The sequence below is a fragment of the Marmota flaviventris genome, chromosome 1 (assembly GCF_047511675.1).
Source record: "Marmota flaviventris isolate mMarFla1 chromosome 1, mMarFla1.hap1, whole genome shotgun sequence".
Lineage (NCBI taxonomy): Eukaryota > Metazoa > Chordata > Mammalia > Rodentia > Sciuridae > Marmota > Marmota flaviventris.
This window is the reverse complement of record NC_092498.1, coordinates 1,570,181-1,576,180: the sequence shown is the minus strand read 5'-3', so window position 1 is coordinate 1,576,180 and position 6,000 is coordinate 1,570,181. Positions and strand designations below refer to the sequence as shown.

At 50.0% G+C, this 6,000-nt stretch overlaps 1 protein-coding gene across 3 annotated transcripts in view; it reads left to right on the top strand.

The window, feature by feature from the left end:
* Positions 1-1,002: 1,002 nt before the first annotated feature.
* Positions 1,003-6,000, top strand: part of Dnajb6 (DnaJ heat shock protein family (Hsp40) member B6) — a 62,815-nt gene continuing 57,817 nt past the window's right edge. For all 3 annotated transcript variants that reach the window (XM_071610650.1, XM_071610647.1, XM_071610651.1), the window contains exon 1: positions 1,003-1,121. The gene's annotated coding sequence lies outside the window, so the exon portion shown is untranslated. The remainder of the gene's footprint in view (positions 1,122-6,000) is intronic.

The following is a 6,000-nucleotide window of genomic DNA, read 5'->3' as shown; positions in this document are numbered from 1 at the left end:
ATTGGCAGACAGGGGGATCCCAAGTTTGAGGTCGGCCTCTGCAATCTAGAGAAATCCTCAGCAATTCAGAGAGACCTGTCTCTTTTTGTAGGTGCTGGGGATGGCACCAAGACCCTTCTGCATTCCAGGCAAGCAGTCCACCACAGAGCTGTATCTCCTTTCTCAAAGGAAAAAAAAAAAAAGCCATTGGGATAGGGCATTTCAATATTAATTTCCTCCTAAATCCAGGCTGGCCCACAGAACAATAGAAAAATACCTACTGGGTTTGGTCTACCTTTTGGTGCAAGGATTAAGGCAGAGGGAACTTCACTGTCATGCGTGGGAAACCGGCCTGGGAAATTCCGGCCCCAGCACTGGGGGTTGGAACCCGAGCGCTCTACCCCAGCCACATTCCCAGCCCCCTCCGTGCGCGTGAGTGTGCCAGAGGGTACATCCCGGGGCACTGTCACTGAGCCTCACCCCCAGCCCTCTTTCTGTTTTCAGACAGGGTCTCCCGAAGTAGCTGAAGCTGGCCTCGCACTTGCACCCCTCTGCCTCCAGGGTCTCCCGCGAGGCCGTGCTGCGTTGCGCGACAGGCTCCCGGCCAGTCGCCCGGGAGGGCCTGCAGCCCCACGTCCCAGCCCAGCGGGGCTGGGGTCACAGACGCACGCGGCCCGGCTTCCCCCGGCATTTCCAGCCGGGGCCCTCGGGTCGGCTTCGTCCGACTCGGGCCTCTCGCAGTTCCAGGCGAACGGGTCCAAGAAGCCAACCAAGGGTGCCGGCTAACCAGCTCCGGCGCGGGACACTCGTCACGTGCACGAGGCAGAAAGAGAGCGTCGCGGACAAGGGGCGGGAACGACCCCACGACGCGCGGCGACCGCCCGCCCGCAGAGCGCCGCACAGCCCGCGCGGTTGCGGAACCTTCGCGAAGGGAGGGCGGTGCGGGGCGCGTGCGCGTGCGCGGCGTCAGGGCCGGGCGGAAGTCGACGTCGCTGCGCCGCCGCCGCGTGACGTACTTCCTGTTTGTTGTTGGAGAAAGGAGAGAAAGGAAAGCGCGAGGAGCCGCTGCCGTCGCCACCAGCGCAGCCGTGCCGCACTGTGAGTACCCGTCCGTCCGCCCCGTCCCGTCCGCCGCGTCCTCGGTGAGCCGCGTCCGGCTGGCGGGCCAGCGTCTGGGTCTCGGTGGTGGCCGTGGCTGGGTCTGGGGTCTGGGTCAGGGTTTGGGCCGGGTTCGAGGCCCGGGCCTGGTTTGGGGTCGGAGCCGTTTCGGGTCCCGGGCTGGGGCCGGCGCCTGGGTCTCGGCCTTGCTTTTGGCCGGGGTCTGGGTCTGGTCTTGGTGGGGGTCGGGGCTGGGTCGGGTCGGGTTTGGGGTGCGGCTGGGTTCAGAGCCGCGGTCTGAGCCTCCGGCTCTGCACCGGGGCGTGGGTTTGAACCGGGCGCGGGGCTGGGGCCGGGCTTTGACCGGGTGAGGGTCCCGTGAGGGTCTAGGCGGAGGTCCGAGTCCGGTTCCGGGGCTCGGGTTGCGCTTGGTTCGGGCCAGTGCCGCACGCTGCCGCGGAGAGTCGGTTGAGCCGGGCCGTCCGCGCGGGGCGCCGGGGTCGGCGGAGCTCGGGCCCGGAGTCCGCGGCCTGCACCCCGCGCAGGCGGGCTCGGCGGGCGGGCGGCCGGCCGGAGCGCAAGGCGGTTTCCACAGCTCCGGGCGGTGGGGAGCCGGCCTGGCGCCGGCCGCTCCTGGGACCGCTGGAGTTTATGTAACTAAGTTTATGTAACTAAGTTTGCGCTCCTGCGCGTCCGCGTCGGCCGGGAAGCGCGGCCGGCGGCCTCCGGTTGTCCGGGGAGTGAGCTTGCGGCGGGCTGCTTGGCACCGGTGTGGCCTGGGACGGGACCGGCTGGGGACGCAGAACCGCGTCTCCCCGGGAGGCCTCGGGCTGCAGCCCAGCGGAGTAGGCCCAGCAGCGCCCTGGGCATTTTCGACGTTTTACTTCAGGGGTTTGCTTTAAATTTTTGTTACTAAAATACTTTATTTTTACTTCCGGTTCTGGGGCCTGGAACCCAGGGTCTCGCGTCTGCTGGACCAGCGCTCTGCCACTGAGCCACACCCCCAGCCCAGCGGTTAAATATTTTAAAGCAACTGATTTAGTAGAAAAGTTAGACTAAGCGACCGTCTCCTCATAGCCCCCCAAGAAAAAAGGAAAGGCAAACTGTAATCTAAATGTTTCAACTTTCATAGCTACTTGTTCCTTGAGGTTGATTTCGTTTTTCTAATCTTTCGTATCGCCATGAATTAGTGGTGTTTAAAAGGAATTGTATACTTTTCCCCTAGTCCTGTCTCTTGTACTTTCGGGGACATTTGCTCCAGCTTGTGTTTTTGTTTCCACCACGGGGGGAACCAGGAGCTCCAGAGGGCTTAGGGCTGCCTTTTGTGTTTATATACACTGATGAGCTGCGTTTTTTTCCCATTATGAATGATAATATAAAATTTGGAGAATGAGTTACCTTTTTTTTGGTGTAGTTTGTAGGTGTGGGTGACATGACATGAAGTGGGACAAAAAAAGCGTTGAGAGGTGGGTTTTTAAATTTTTTTGGGGGGGGCAGTGGTGATTGAACTCAGGGGCTACATCCTCAACCCTATTTTGTATTTTATTTAGAGACAGGGTATCACTGAGTTTGCTAAGCAAGCTTTGCCTCCCCAGCCGCTGGGGAGAGGTGAGTTTTTGAAGTTGGTATTGTGGTATGGTGGAAGATTTAAAAAAAGATTTGGGCGAGTTCAGAACTCGTTGAAACATCAGTTTCCAGACTTATTTTGTAATAGATAACAAAGTGTCCAGATTCAAGAGGTATGCTGGCTGCAGGATGGACTTAACTGGAGTTCTGGGTGCAGAGCATTGTTTCATACAGTGAAGACTATATGAATATGGGATTACTATGTGTTGTAATACCTACAACTAAGAGGCCTGGATTAGTTTTTCCCTTTGAGCAATCCCATTATTTTAAGTGGTAGAACCAAGGGTATAATCATTTTCTCTTGTGCTCTTGTTTTGGGACAGTTTCAAGCACATAGGCAATTGTACCCATAACAACCACCAACAACTTTTTGTGGTTTTGGGGATCAAACCCAGGGCCTCATGAATGCCAGGCAAGTGCTCCACTAACTACTGAGCTGCATCCCCAGCCCTTTTCATTTTTTGAGCCAGGGTTACACTAAGTTGCTTAGGCCTTGATAAGTTGCTGAGGCTGGCCTTCAATTTGGGATTCTCCTGCCTCAGCTTCCCAGGGTTGGTTGCTGAGATTGCAGTTCTAGGAGACTTTTTTTGGCCTCTGCTTTTTTTTTTTTTTTTCCCTAGATTTATATGTGGTGCTGAGAATCAAACCCAGTGCCTCACACATGACAGGCAGGTGCACTGTGGCTGAGTCACAGCCCCATTAAGTTCTTTTTATTTGAGACAGGGTCTCACTAAGTTGCACAGGCTGACTTTGAACTTAGATCCTCCTGCCTCAGCCTCTCAACTCCTTGGATTATAGGCATGAACCACCACTCCTGGTTTATCTTTCACATTTAAAAAAAATTTTTTTTCTTTTTAGTCGGACACAATACCTTTATTTTTATGTGGTGCTGAGGATCCAACCCAGGGCCTCGCATGTGCTAGGCAAGCACTCTACCGCTGAGCTACAACCCCAGCCCCTATCTTTCACAGTTTTAAAGAAAGCACTTTAAAACACTTCTAACTGGAGTCTAACTGGTATGACACATGTACCACTTTCCACTTTACTGTTAATCTGATAAGGTTACCTTCTATGTTTAGTGTTTACAGATGAAGAAACTTAAGCCATTTCTGATGTCTGTCAATAAGGAGTAAGTGAACATAGTCAGCTTTCATATTTGATGTTTTGACATGATTTTAAAAAAGAACTTTTATAGAGAGTTGGGTGTGGTGGTACCTGCATTTAATTCCAGCTGGGAGGCTGAGGCAGGAGGATCACAAGTTCAATGCCAGCCTCAGCAGTTTAAGGCCCTATGCAACTTGGTGAGACCCTGTCTCAAAATGAAGGGCTGAGGATGTGACTCAGTGGTTAAGTGAGTTTGGGTCAATCCCTGGTAATAAAAACAAGCTAAACCAAACTTTTTTTTGGTTTAAGTCTCCTACTTCACTGGAAATGATTCTGTGTTGAAAATTTGGTGTGAATTCTTCCAGGACACCATCTAGTGGTAAAGGGCTGGTAGCTGCAAGCCCCTTAGTGAGCAGGATGGATCAGTGGCAAAATTGAACCAATGCTGATTTCAGAGGGAACTTGACCCTAAACAAACTGAGATTGAGAAGAAAAGTGAAACTGGTCAAACGAAGGTAATAAAATGATGATGTAGGAATGGAAAGACAAGGGTCAAGCTACCTGGAGAGAGTGACACTGGGTAGGTCAGCCAGTAAGATTGGACATTTGCTTTGTTTTTGGTACTGGGGATTGAATCCTGGGGTGCTTTATTACTGAGCTACAATTCCCAGCCTTTTTTGAAATAAGGTTTCCCTAAATAGCTGAGGTTGGCCAGGATCTTGTGATTCTCCTGCTTCAGCCTCCCAGAAATCCTTGGGAGTATAGATGTATGCCACTGCACATACTTTATTGTATAGGAGATTGAATCCAGGGGCTCATATCCATTGAGCCTACATCTCCAACTCTTTTATTTTTTTATTTTAAAACAGGTTCTTGCTAAGTTACTGAGGCTGGCTTCAAACTTGGGATCCACTTGCTCCAGCCTCCCCAGTAGTTGGGATTACAGGTTGGCATCACAGTGCCTGGCTTCATGTTTTTATTATATTACTGATGAGGTATTTGTCAAACTTAATATTTGGCTCCTTTCATGTTAGTATTCTACTTAAGAAATAAATTTCAAAAATTTTTTAAGGTTTGGAAAATTGAGTTTTGGTAAATATTAAAAGGATTTAGGAGTTCTGGGTGCACAGCATTGTTTCATACAGTGAAGACTATATGAATATGGAATTACTATGTGTTGTAATACCTACAACTAAGAGGCCTGGATTAGTTTTTCCCTTTGAGCAATCACATTATTTTAAGTGGTAGAACCAAGGGTTCATGGTGGCATGCCTGTAATCTCAGCAATTACAGGCTGAGGCAGGAGTATCACAAGTTCAAAGGCTGCCTCACCAATTTGGTGAGGCCCTGTCTGGGGAAAAAGGGGAGGGTTTGGGTAGGGACTAGGGATGTAGATCAGTGGTAAAGCGCCCCTGGGCTCAATCCCTGGTACCAAAAAAGAAAAGTATTTGGATTCCTAAGGCTCATATGTAGTACCTATCAAAGAGGAGACAGGTTCGGTTTATTTATACTGCTCTTGTGTATTGCAGAAGCTGTACTTTATTTGGCTATAGCTTGGTTTTCTCTGAAAATTGTTACCTTATCTAAAATTCATGAGGACTTTTTTGCCATTCTGAATAAACAAGAGTGACTGTTATTCTGGCTGCCAGACCCTTGAGCTATCTGCATATTAAAGCACTCAAGGCATTTTAGGAATCTTCAGCTGCAGTTGAAAATTTTTTTTTGTCTTTTGAGGGGAGGAGTAATTTCCTCACACAGTATGATTTTGACCCCTGTAAAACTGTTTTTGCCACCACAAGCATGTGAAAAGTCTGTTAAAATTTATGTTGTCCATACTCGCACACATTTTGTCTTGGTATGTGCACCAATAATTCTTTTTTTTTTCTAAAGAATTTTTTTTAGTTGTAGATGGACACAATATCTTTATTTATTCATTTTTTTATGTGGTGCTGAGGATCGAACCCAGTGCCTCACATGTACAAGGCAAGCACTCTACCACTGAGCCACAACCCCAGCCCAGTGCACCAATAATTCTTACTTCCTTGTGTCACTTTGGCTTGATCCTTCGGGCTAGGCCTTGAATCTGAAGGCCTTTATTTGTACCTAGACAGAAATGTCCAGAGTGCTCAGGAGATGACTTGGGAGTTGGTCACACCCGTAAGTGTGTAACAGATGATGACTGCTGTTTAAAAG